Genomic DNA, 11,911 nt, shown 5'->3' with positions numbered 1-11,911 from the left:
ATATTAGTATTATAGAAAACTGATAGATCCATAGCATACATTTAATGGACGTGCATGAAGGCATAATTACAACATCGATTACCTACTTTTCATTACAAATATATTGTTCCATCTTTTTAACCACTGAAAAGAGGGTTAGGCTCTCGATTGGTCCTTTCGTGTCAGCTAATATAATCCCGGAAAATACGGACTGCATCGGACGTATTACAATCAGCCGACAAAAAAACACAAACTTTTAGCAGTTAATGCGTTTAACTTCTTTGGCAACTTGTTATCTTTATTATTTGATTTCTTTTTTTACTTGGATTATTTTGATTTACTGGCGTAATCCTATGTGACAAGACTTATTTAGATAACCAACCGATTTCAATTAAGGGATTTTTCATATATTGTACATAGTATATACAGTAGAAAAAGAAATTAATTATTAATTCAACTAAACAAAAAGTAGTAAAAAGGGAGGTTATGAATAGATGCTATATAAAACAGACATTCTGTATCGGCCACGTTAAATAACATAAATCGCTTAGGGAAGCTATTAGCAACTATATACGAGTCCTCTGGTAATAATTAAATTACTATAAAAGTACAGGGAAGGATTAAAGGTTATATCTCAATAGAGTGTCACTTATGCAGAGAAATTACGTGACCAGGCGGGGAGGAATTATACCTAATACAAACTTACAGGATAATAGGAAACGAAGATTACAATATATATAAATAATTACAGCACAACGATTATATAAGCGCAGAGCGAGTGAAGTACTTGTCCCTTCCAGCTATCGACAAAGCTAAATCAGTCTGCTTCATTTTTAGCATCAGCGGTAGTGGATGGCTGGCGATATGAAAGCCTTTGCGAGCCGACTAGCGGATCGCCTGGAAGATTGCCTAAACTGGTGTTCGACGAAGCTTGGCTGAAAGGGTGGTTGGACCAACTCGCGTACGTAGATGATGATTGCGTGATCATCCAGATCAATAACAGTAAGAGTACGATACTGTATGCAAGGAACGTACCGAGTTGAAGTTGACTCGCCTGTATAGGCAACTACATAACACGGATTCAAGGATAAGGCGTATGACCGTTTTGCTCTCAGAAAAACAGGCGTCTGAGATCCTTTTGCCACAAAAGGATAGACGTTCTAAAGATTTCTGTGTGCTAGACAAGAATTCCTAAATAAGCTGAGAATCGAGCTCAAGCTTCCTGGCTGGTAAATCCTGGCTAATGTGCCTAGAACCGCGAAATCGGCTATTTTTGCTAACCTTGTTACAACAGCAAGAGTCGATTCTTACGCCAAATTAGCTAGAAGGGACCTTGATTATACGCTAGTGAAGCCTGACATCCGCTTCCGAAAGCACGTCCGCTAAAAGGAGAGTGCCGGACGTTGTTGCTGCTTGGGCAGAGGGCATAACGAGGTTAACAGTTGTTTTTGTTACGACGATTCTAAGAAAGAATCTCTAACAGCAACGCTTAATCGTGGTGGAATAATGTAGGTGATGTAACGGAAGTATATAGGATAATGTTATAAATAGGAGGAAGCTTACAGCGTTGACCGATACCAGCCGAGTTGTTGATACTGCTAACCTGTCATCGGGGCCACCCAACCTAAAATCGTGTGGCAGCTAACATTGCGCTTTTTTTCGGACATGAGCACGTGGAGCTCAGCACGTACGTGATAAGATGTGGACAGCGGGTAAAGCTAAACCCACTGGGCGCTAAAGAGTACCGGCCGCAGGAACAACACATCATGCCGGATTAGCATGGTCGAATTATAGTGAATCAAATACCACAGTATTAATATATGAATTAATAGACAACTACGGTTATGTAGGCACAGAACCTCGTGATCTCGAAGCGCTCGTTCTTGCCAGCTAACGACAGAGTAAAGCGAGTACTGTATATATACATATACAGTAAATGGCTAGTCGCTATAGGAAATTCCATTAGGCTTATGCCAAATCAAGCGTGTTACGCATTTTATCGCGCTTTAATTACGAAATAAATTCAAACTAGAAGTTTTGATGGCGACGTGATAGGAAGGCGCGTACGCGGAAACGAGGGTAACTGAAGTTAATGAATGGTGGGTCTATACTGGTACTGCGAAGTACTACATCCTTTAAGACCTTAATATGAATTGGTTGCAACAGTGATGAACGTCGCTTTTTCACGAAAGGGGGAGCAAAACGACATACATCTTACCGACCTGGTTCCTGGGAGTAGCTGGAAGAACCCCTCGCCACTTCCAGTTGTCTCGGTTGCGTATCTGGAGAACCTCATGTGGAAAAAGCTTGCAGGAGAACCTAGCATGGAAAAGGTCACTACAAGAAGGAAATCCTACGCCCTTTCTGCGTAGATACATACACCCAGTTATTTGGTGGGTGCTGGCTGCTAGCGGGATGCGGCATGAACGTCGCATCAAATCGGATAGAACAAGGACAAATGAGCGGAAAGAAAAGCGGGAGTGGCGACGAACCGTGCGGCGGACGTCCTAGCAATCGGTTCAGAGTCAAGGGCTGGGAAACGAAGAAGAGTAGCAGCACGCCAACCGAAAACAGGAAATAGACTGCCTTACACATTTATCCGACATATCTTCCCTTGCTTTTCTTACTACAGCTACTCCGACTATCCACGCTCAGCGTCCCACTTCTCTTGACTCGACGCGAACCATGTTGCGGCACCGACCAGCCTCTGACCAGTTTCTACTTACGAGTCGTCCGTGCAAAAGCAATGGGATTAAAAATTTACAACCCACTGCCACCGTCTGCTCACAGGACGGAGATCTTAAAGTCACAGGGTACTCGAAGACTGGCAGAGCTATGGGCGAAAGCCCGCAACTCGTTGGGTTATAGTACTAACGGCGCTCGCTTCCCAGTATATGCGTGTCAGTCTGGGATCCTTGTACGTGTGTATGTGGCGTCAGGGTTTGGGTGAAAGGGAATTGCACTAACAGGGTACGCGCGCTCGTAAAGGTTGTGTGCTTTCCTTCGTCGACTACTGTTGACGCACCGGGGCCACTGCCTCCCCGCTCAGACGCTGATGCGGACAACCGCTTCGAAGTTTTGCTTTGAAAAGAAACACAAAAAAATAAGCAAAATAAAAGAGGGCGAGGGCTTCTTACTGTCACATACGATGAGGACCAAGGAGACCGGTTGCGGATAATGATAGGAAAGCTGGGCACCGTCTTCTCGTGGAAGAGGAGAGATGCGCCTTCTGCACGGATCCATGCTGTCGACTTCGTTATAATACTTCCGTTTCCGGTTCGTTCTGTGAAGGGAGCGATACTAGCGACAAGAGTAGTAGGCGAAGGCAAAGACGATGCCCTTCACATTCATGGTCTTGCCTCCAAGAGAAGGGAAAATGGGGTAGTATGAAACGAAAAAAGGGTTGAGGCCAGCACCAGGAACTACGTTGCGTCATCCAGAGAAACCCGCCTATGGGTCGGAACTGCATCGAGAAAGCATCACGAAGAGTGATCATTGTATGCTCGCAGAACCCTAAAAGACAGTGTATATCCAAGGTGCATGCACACATACTTGCCCGTTAAAAACGAACTTGCACGTTACGTACATCTTTGCATCAAAGTGTATTAACTGTTACCTAATTCTATAAATACCTTTGAAATTAAGGATGCAATGGTTGCGTGTTACCTTTTAATAATGCTAAATTGGAACGTCGCCAAGAACACAAAAGCTTTTTAAAATTCACAGCTTTCTTCTTATTTTTTTCATCTCCTGGAGTCGACAATGCTAAATTGGACTGATAAAAGGGCAGTAACTTTTTGTTTGTTGTAAAACAACAATGTTTCCAGTCTCCCAGGGTCTTCCAGAGATGGTCCATTGAATCGACTGTTTCTCTTCTTTGCTGATTTTCTGTATTGTCTCTATGTGTGAGCTAACATGTTTCATCCAGCCATCGTCCTATTCCGGCCTGGTCTTGTCTTGACATTGCCAAAAGTCGTTTTTGGTTCCTTCTCGTCTTCATTCTATCGCACGGCTCGTTAGCTGGGCAGCAGCATAAACGCAAAAGAGGAGTGAGCCTCCAGCCAAAAGCTGCCGAAATCCTCCGCATAGTGGACAGCAAGACACCCCTGTACTACTATACATACACACACCGTTGGCGAAGCCTCATTCGTCTCACTCAGTTAGGCTTTTCTTTCCCTGTTCCCTCTGTTTCCTTCGAATGAACCACTTCCAGCAACGTCAGCTTATCCATCAGCGCAACCTGCCAGTCTATCTTTGGTTTTAGGTTGTTAGATACCTTTACCGTCGTTAATAGACGTTTCATCATTGAGTTGCTTGCTCCATCTCTCTTCGTCTCTACGCTATTTGCGAACTATTTCGTATAACGTATAAAGGATAAACATGTCAAGTCACCTTCAAAGCAGTTTGCCGTTTAGTTGAAATGGATTCTTTTTGCTTTGTACAATTTCGTTAAGGATCATAAGAATCGTAATATAACTTTTCTTCTAGTTTCGACATTTGGCATATAAAGTATTGGAAATAATCAATATTACAGACTATTCTGAGCTTTAAACAACTTCATTGCATTAATATCATAGAAAACAGTCACAGTTTTAGTAGCCAGACTTAGATACTAATAACAATGGCGTTATAAACGGGAAAACACGTACTATTGTGCCAATTATATGAACTTGTTTTAGGTCAAGCATTTGCAAAGCAGGAGTTTTGTCTAGGGTGCAGTAACCGTCACGCCGGCACACGTCTTCGTGCTGAAGTGATCGAATTGTGCACACGTATAAATGTCATCGTGTTATCTATTAGATTTTTCAAGCGAAATGACATACTCTGCACGTTTAATGACAAGTTCCTTCTTAACCACCGAGTTAACATATAAGGAGCTCGCGTTATCGTTGGAGAAAACAAGTGCTCTGCCATGTTCAGCATATTCAGTTCCCGTTTCCAGCTCGTAGAACAACGGACGATCCCAGTGGGTGGTTCTTATAAATGCTATAAACAGATGCACTTCTGCGTTAAGCTGACGTGAACGATTTCATGCAGCGCCCAACTTGTGACTTTTCCCTAGCAAGAAGCATAGAATCGTAGAAAGAAGAGAAAATCGACGAACACGAGAAGACGTTCGATTGCGAACGAATCCTCTTACAGGATTTCGCTCGTGTAAGTCGTTTAGGGTTTCGAAAATTCGAAGAAACCGATGGACGAAGACCATTTGATTTTCGTGTATGACCAATACGGTAACAACAGCGCAATACGAGCTTAAACAATTACATACTCAACTAATAATGGGAACATCCATGCTGTTACTGTGGGAAATTCATAGTACTGCACACACTTGAATTAACTAGTGCTACCGACTAAAATGTTGCTGGCAAAAAAAACTTATGTTTTAATATGTGTATCTAACGAATGTGACACTAATAATTTGAACAGTATGACATCAACGCAAAACCTGCGTTGCTTGGTCTACTAACGTATCTGCATTTTACGTTAAAAAACAAAAGACACGCAATGCAGACCAACATGGTAACAGTAAGACTATTTAACTAACATTTTTTGGACCCTTCTCTGCTACTACCTGCCCTATTATTGCTAGTGTTTGCGCTTTAACCGGATCGGTGTCAATTGGTTACCATTATCCTATATACGAGAACAAGGTAGAATGCAATAATAGAAAAGGAAGAACAGGTTAAGTCATTAACGAGATAATCGTTTGTAGGATGACCAAATGCTAATAAATATCTTAGAAGAAGATTCGATGAGAGGAGCAAAATCGTCATTGGCGGGAAACTGAAACGAAGTGAAACAAAGTAGGGCAACCATGAAGCGACTTCGCTTTCTAAAATACGTTTGTCGAAATGAGTTCGCTCAGATGAAATCTGCTTGAAGAAGAATTCAATCAGTCTGAAAGGCCCATTTTCGAGATCCGCTTTACCTGTTTCCAGTGATCGCCTCCAGTAGAGGAGAAACAACTAAAGTGGTATCCAGGCCAACTGATACTGCGACGGATCCGGTACCTGGGCAACTGTCTAGGAAACTAGTTCAAACCAAACGAAATCCGGGCCGAAGAAAAACTCTAGGGAGTCCTGGTAAGCGAAATCAACTATATGTCCAAGGATTGCCGCTGACAAAAAAGTTTTAACGAGGCATGTGAGTAACAGAGCTTCGTCACGTCCAAACCATGAATAAACAAAAATTGGGCCTCATGAAGACGAAGTTACATCAACCATTGAAACATTGATTTCGATCAAAAAGTGTTATCATAAGTATATAATAAAAACAACAACAACAAAAAGATTAAAAGGAATAGTATACAACCAACACGCTCTGAAGCGTTGGCGAAACTTTGTTTATCGACAGCTTCACTTCAACGAAGCGCATGACGAAAACCGTATTATAAATATGGCACAATCGATTTCCGAATAGTCCCGTAAGCTGTTGTTATTCCGAATTTATCCTATCCCCTATCAAATAAAAACCTAAGCTTACCTTTTCTTTATACGAGAAGCAGATCTGATCTTACGCCAAGGTTCTCCAGACATCCAACGTCTTATTTTGTTCCATGGACAGGGAAGCATCAACGAATGAGCACACGAGGCGGTTATTTACGAAAATAAGTAGTACTGACAAATTACTACTTCTATTCCATAATAACTTAATATCGTAAGTTCAAATTGATCGTTACGTCAAATAACACAATGCCTGCTAAAGCATTATTAATTTTTTAATGAAGTTGCTGGCAGTTGAACCCTCCGTCCTTTTTTCGACGCGTACGCCAAAAGCGTTTATTGAGTTAGTGGTGACGCCAAGGTCCTAGCTTCTACACAGTAAGCTTTATTCAAACACTCGTAATGAGGTTTTCGGATAGTAACAGATTTCGGAAGCTTTTGGCTTTTTTTTTGTTTATTCTAGACAAGCAAAGCCCCTCATAAAGTCATTTATCGTGCAGTTGGATGTTCTAGAGATAACGTCGGATATGACCAGACTGAAGGAGAGAATTTCTTACAATATTGTTGCTTATCGTTTACGCAAACGCTGTAAAGACGCATTGACAATAACTTTAGTTAGTTAGTTAGTTGAATTCACGTTAACTGAAACATCAGCTAACAAATTGGGCCACCCCTTTGCGGTTAATCAGCGATTTTTAGGTAAGCAAGCGAGTATTTCAGAAAACTGATGAGTGTTCCCAAACAAAACTAGCTAACTTTCATGGACTCGTTATTATTTATTCTACTATATCTCATTAGTCAATTGTCCCCCTATAAATGTTTACAGCGTGATATCGTATTATCTATTCAAGCCATTTGGTGCTTTATCAGTGTGCAGATAAAACGAATGTGTGTAGTTAGTTACCTAGAAAAATGTTCAATACGGTCTGAATGCAGAGGTACGAGAGGAACGGCTGGTAGCACTCAGTCGATACGAGTAAACCCATGTAACATGTCCATCAGCCGTTTCGTGCACTGTTTCAGCTCGCGTCCTTCGGAATAAGTCCGATTTCTTTATGTCCCAGAGACGGAGATTACGACACTGTCGTTTTATATGTCAAACCTTTTCACTTATATTCGCAACTCTCCACTGTCAACGGCACCTGGCATTTTCCCACTGTTCCTTTATGACCGACAAATTCATGTTGACGACTACGTATCAACTGAAATTAAACAAAATCTATTCAGTATCTTGTACATTATATCCACGTATATATAATTCAGTATGCCTCTTGCAGCGATTTTGATGAAGTAGCCACGCCCGAAGTTCCTATAGATTTACACGAGTTCACGCAGAGGATTTGGTGAAAGATCTCATGGAAGTTTTCGGCCGGCTCCGACTAACAAAAGATGTGCTAGACCATAGAAGGTCCGCACACACTGTCCAGAAGGTATCTGCAGATAGAACTACATATAACGATAATCGTCATCATCATTAGAACAACAGAAATAGCCTGCACTGGTTGTTAATAGTGACTTCTCCGTCCTTTCCTGCCCCGAAAACGCCTACAGATACGTTCACGCACAAATGCAATTGTAATAGATGTCTTTTTGGATTCACTTTAGTTGGCTGAATGAATGGCGCTGATAGATGAGTACATCATACCGGAAATGTTCCACGGACGGCAGAAGTGGTTGATGCACAAGCGCTGGCCGCAGTCGCGGGGACGACTTCCGTTTTGTTTCGCTGTTAGGTAGACGTGGACGTATTCCTCCGAAAGCGTAAGCAAGTGGACATATCGCAAAATTTTTCGCGAATCGCCGCCTCCGGTCGCTTGTTTACATTCACCTATCTCCATGTTAGCATTGTATAGTTTGTATGCTTTCCAGATGTCTGCTCCACTATGCATCCTATGAAGCTATATGTGATGGAAAGGCTGAGATATTCATGGGGTGGCAGGACTGAAGCGAGTATCTAGACTAACGGTCAACAAGTTTTAGTAGCCTATCAGATTAGTAGGCCAGCTAACCAGTCTCACATCTGTACTCAATTTTTTCGTTCTGTTCATTCCCAATGCTTCAAATCCTGCTATTATACTTTATGAAGAACTAAAAAGATGCCTTGGAAGCGTTACGCCCTACCCGAGCCCTCCTTGTTTCTACGTCGTTGCCTGTTTTATGGCTTTGCGACACTTCTTTCTATCGAATGATTTTGTCGAAACTTATTTATGAGGTGGCTATTTTTTACGCAAATAGCATTTCTCGCTGAGTGGTCATTGCCGTGGCATATATTTTTGTGGGTGTGGAGGGGCTACGTAGGAGCGGAGGGAATGTAGTTGTGGCTGCAATGGTGGCAAATTGTATTCTAGAATGGTGAGTGTGGAGTATGGTATTTGCTGTCTAGTCGATGTTGGTTGTGCAACGATAAGGGAAAATCAAAAAAAAGGAACATCGAAGGCACACATGAAAAGTAACGCTCTTTAGCTTTACAGCACCGCCTTATGTTTTGCTCTTGCTCACCATCTATGCAAAACCGCTCGTATACGAACTAGCAGTGGACGCGGCAGCAGAATGTCAACAGATGGAAAAATGTCCTAATGGACTTTTTGTCTCATTTGGACACCAACCTCGTACGAGATAGTTCACACTACCTCGTATCTACAATGGGCTTACCGCGAAGACCTGCAAGTTTAGGAGTAGAGTATGGATCTCCTTGCATGGTCCATCGTTTCAGATCCCCAGTAGAGTTGCCCGCAGACAGGCAGAATGTGAACGCGCAAGTAAAATGTAAAGGAGACAGAAGACGCAGTTTGGTCATTATGTGAAATATGTGTCTATGTGTTTAGTTTCAGCTCTTTTAATTCTAAAGTTTGCTCGTGCCAGATGCCACATATTCAAACGTTCATCTGTTTTATACCTTTTACATCTTTATCACACCGTGTCCTTTAACAGTTTCACTTAAATGTGGTGAGTCACAAAATCATCCTTCGCTCGAATTATAATAAGAAACATTGCCATACAGGATACGCTGCTAAGTTTTGTGAAAATTATAAGAGCTACTGAATTCTTACTACGCAATCCAATCGCATGTGCCGACGCACAGATGGCCAAAAAAGCGTTTAATCGGAGGTTCGAACAACGTTTGCTGCATAAACCCTCATCACCCTCTTCTCGAGCCTTTTACCTGTGCTTCAAAAACATTGTCAAAGACTCTATTGGTTATTCGAAATTATAGAGCAATCGTTAGACAGACAAGTAGAAATTGTTTGCTCAGGAGATAGAGCTAGCTGTGCGCTTAGGGCACATTTGGCAAATTAGTTTAGATGCTCCCAACTCTGCCCGCTGTCCAACGGTCGTTTCTCGATTAAAATTATTATGACTGCGCAAAAGATCACCACTGGACTCCTTGGAAAATTAGAAAATCTAAAAATTAGTCGATTGACTAAAAAAATTGGTAGATAATATTCACTGATTTATTGTCTTCCGAACAAACGTTTTGATTAGATATATTATTTTACCGTGCCTGATAGCGACGTATAAATGAAACAAAAAGCAGTAATCGATTGAGCAGGCGTGACTTCGAAACATGATGACTAGTAAGGCAAATCCAAGACGAAGGCTTTCGTCATAATTACGTATCATGAGCTGCAAATATCTAATTAATGTAGGCGTTCTCTAAACCTGTAAATCTGTTAACGGGGTCTTGCCTTTACAGTTGACTACCATTCAGTGTACTCGCTGCTTGCTGGGTCGTCTTGTAACAACAAAATCCCAGAAACGCTTGAAGCCGCAAACCATTTTCGTGCGTTTGCTACCGTCCCCTACCCAATATCGTGGTTTTTACTAAGGCCTCAAACCGTCTGGCTATTTATTAGTTAGAAACAAGTAGTTGCTATTTAGAATTACTGGCTTCAATGCCCGTTTCGCGGAATTTGATCGTAGGAATCGAATTGTTCCTTAGACACGAAAACACCTTCCGTACAATTATACGTTATTGTGGATTTGTTACTGCCATCAATACTAGCACAGTAAAGCATAATCAAGTTAAGCATTAGTGTCACAAAACCATTCACCTAGGCAAGAGGTGCATTTGCAGGTCATCAGTACTAGCCCGTCCATGTTGAATTTATTGAAGCCGAACGTGAAGAAGGCAGCACTTCGATACGACTCGCTCGGCTGTGGTCGCTGTAACTGTAGTGTACAGTTTAAGATAAAAACAGAGAGAGATAGTAGAATATTGTTGAGAATATTTTAACTAACATTAATTTATTAAGAAACAAATGCTTTAAGAATATCGTAATAGAAACTTACAGCTTTTTTTACAAAAACACTTCAATGCAATTTAGCTATTTGACTAAGGATTGTTCACATCAATATTAGGCAGTGAAGACGTTTAGAAGTAAGCTCAGCCTAACATGCGATGACATTTACATACTTTCCTAGATATGTATAGAGCAAAACGTATGTATTACATATACTCTGTCTATGGACAGAAACAAACGGGTCTGTGTTAATTGTTGTTCTTCAAGCCAAAGTTGTAAAGCCTTTCCCCGTTTTAACGATTGGCGCTCGCTGTCGCAAAATCGGTCTTCAATTACTTTCATTGATAACTCGGCTATTATCAAACACGCTTAATGTAGAAAACGCAACCAATTCGCAGTTATCGTACCACTCGGTTGCTTTTCGTTTCTCCCACCTATTTTTGTAGCTTTTAAGCCTTCATTTTAAAATTTGAGCTTCACAAACCCACCAGCTGCTAATAATGAACTTGTACATGTTTGCCTATGCTGCAATCAGGCACTGGACGTGGAAAATTTAAGATATCGGACTTGAGCAATTTTGTAAAATTTGGTCGTTGCAACGTTATTTCTAGAAAATGATCACATTAGTCGGACAGCATAAGCTATCTCGTGTTGCATTGGGACCCGGTGAATGGTACTCGTGCCATTCTTTTTATAAATGATGCATGCTGTTGGACTGGAGAGAGATACTGGTGTTGCGGACCTTACGAGGCCGCGCCACGAGGAACAATGGCTGGCCTAAACTGTTCGGACGCCGGCCTATCGTTTTGGAGCCTACGCTTTAGTGGTTTGACTTCACGCGCACATCTAGCATCTAATGTCTAATAAGGAATTAGACGAGAAAATGAGATGGCTGCATTTCTGGTTAAAAACAAATTGCAGCAAGAAAGCTTTCATGTACAGCACGCCGGTGTATTAATTTCGGTACATAAGTTTCTGCTAATGCAGTTCAAATAGGAAAGTTTCAACTTACTGAGCTCGGACCTATATGATAAAGTTGCCATCTATAAATATACAACCTCTAACAGCATCCTTAGCTGTTATTGAAAGTAGCTGTAACTGTTTCTGTGCTGATTGTTAATGCTGAAATGGCTTGAAGAAACACCGAAAGGGTCTACGTCACAGTCCACGTATTCCATAAACAAATACCATATGATATAACTAGCCTGGAAAAAGGTCCTACGAAGATTTACGAAGAGAAGTCCTAAT

At 41.5% G+C, this 11,911-nt stretch overlaps 1 long non-coding RNA gene across 9 annotated transcripts in view; it reads right to left on the bottom strand.

The window, feature by feature from the left end:
• LOC111243396 (uncharacterized) overlaps positions 1 to 11,288 on the bottom strand; it is a 14,950-nt gene extending 3,662 nt beyond the window's left edge. For 2 of the 9 annotated variants that reach the window (XR_002670457.2, XR_002670456.2), the window contains exons 1-4: positions 11,152 to 11,288; positions 10,475 to 10,592; positions 7,327 to 7,624; positions 6,463 to 6,522 (exon numbers count right to left, since the gene is read on the bottom strand). This is a non-coding gene — a long non-coding RNA (uncharacterized LOC111243396). Of the gene's footprint in view, positions 1 to 3,116; positions 3,493 to 6,462; positions 6,523 to 7,326; positions 7,625 to 8,067; positions 8,321 to 9,472; positions 9,591 to 10,474; positions 10,593 to 11,151 lie in introns of all 9 variants that reach the window. The other 7 variants (XR_015318311.1, XR_015318309.1, XR_015318310.1 and 4 more) reach the window with 7 other exon arrangements.
• Between the last annotated feature and the right edge of the window lie 623 nt (positions 11,289 to 11,911).

The sequence above is a fragment of the Varroa destructor genome, unplaced genomic scaffold, assembly GCF_002443255.2.
Source record: "Varroa destructor unplaced genomic scaffold, Vdes_3.0 BEIS01000001.1, whole genome shotgun sequence".
Classification (NCBI taxonomy): domain Eukaryota; kingdom Metazoa; phylum Arthropoda; class Arachnida; order Mesostigmata; family Varroidae; genus Varroa; species Varroa destructor.
Note: the sequence above shows the minus strand (reverse complement) of the source record. Positions and strands in the feature narration are given on the sequence as shown.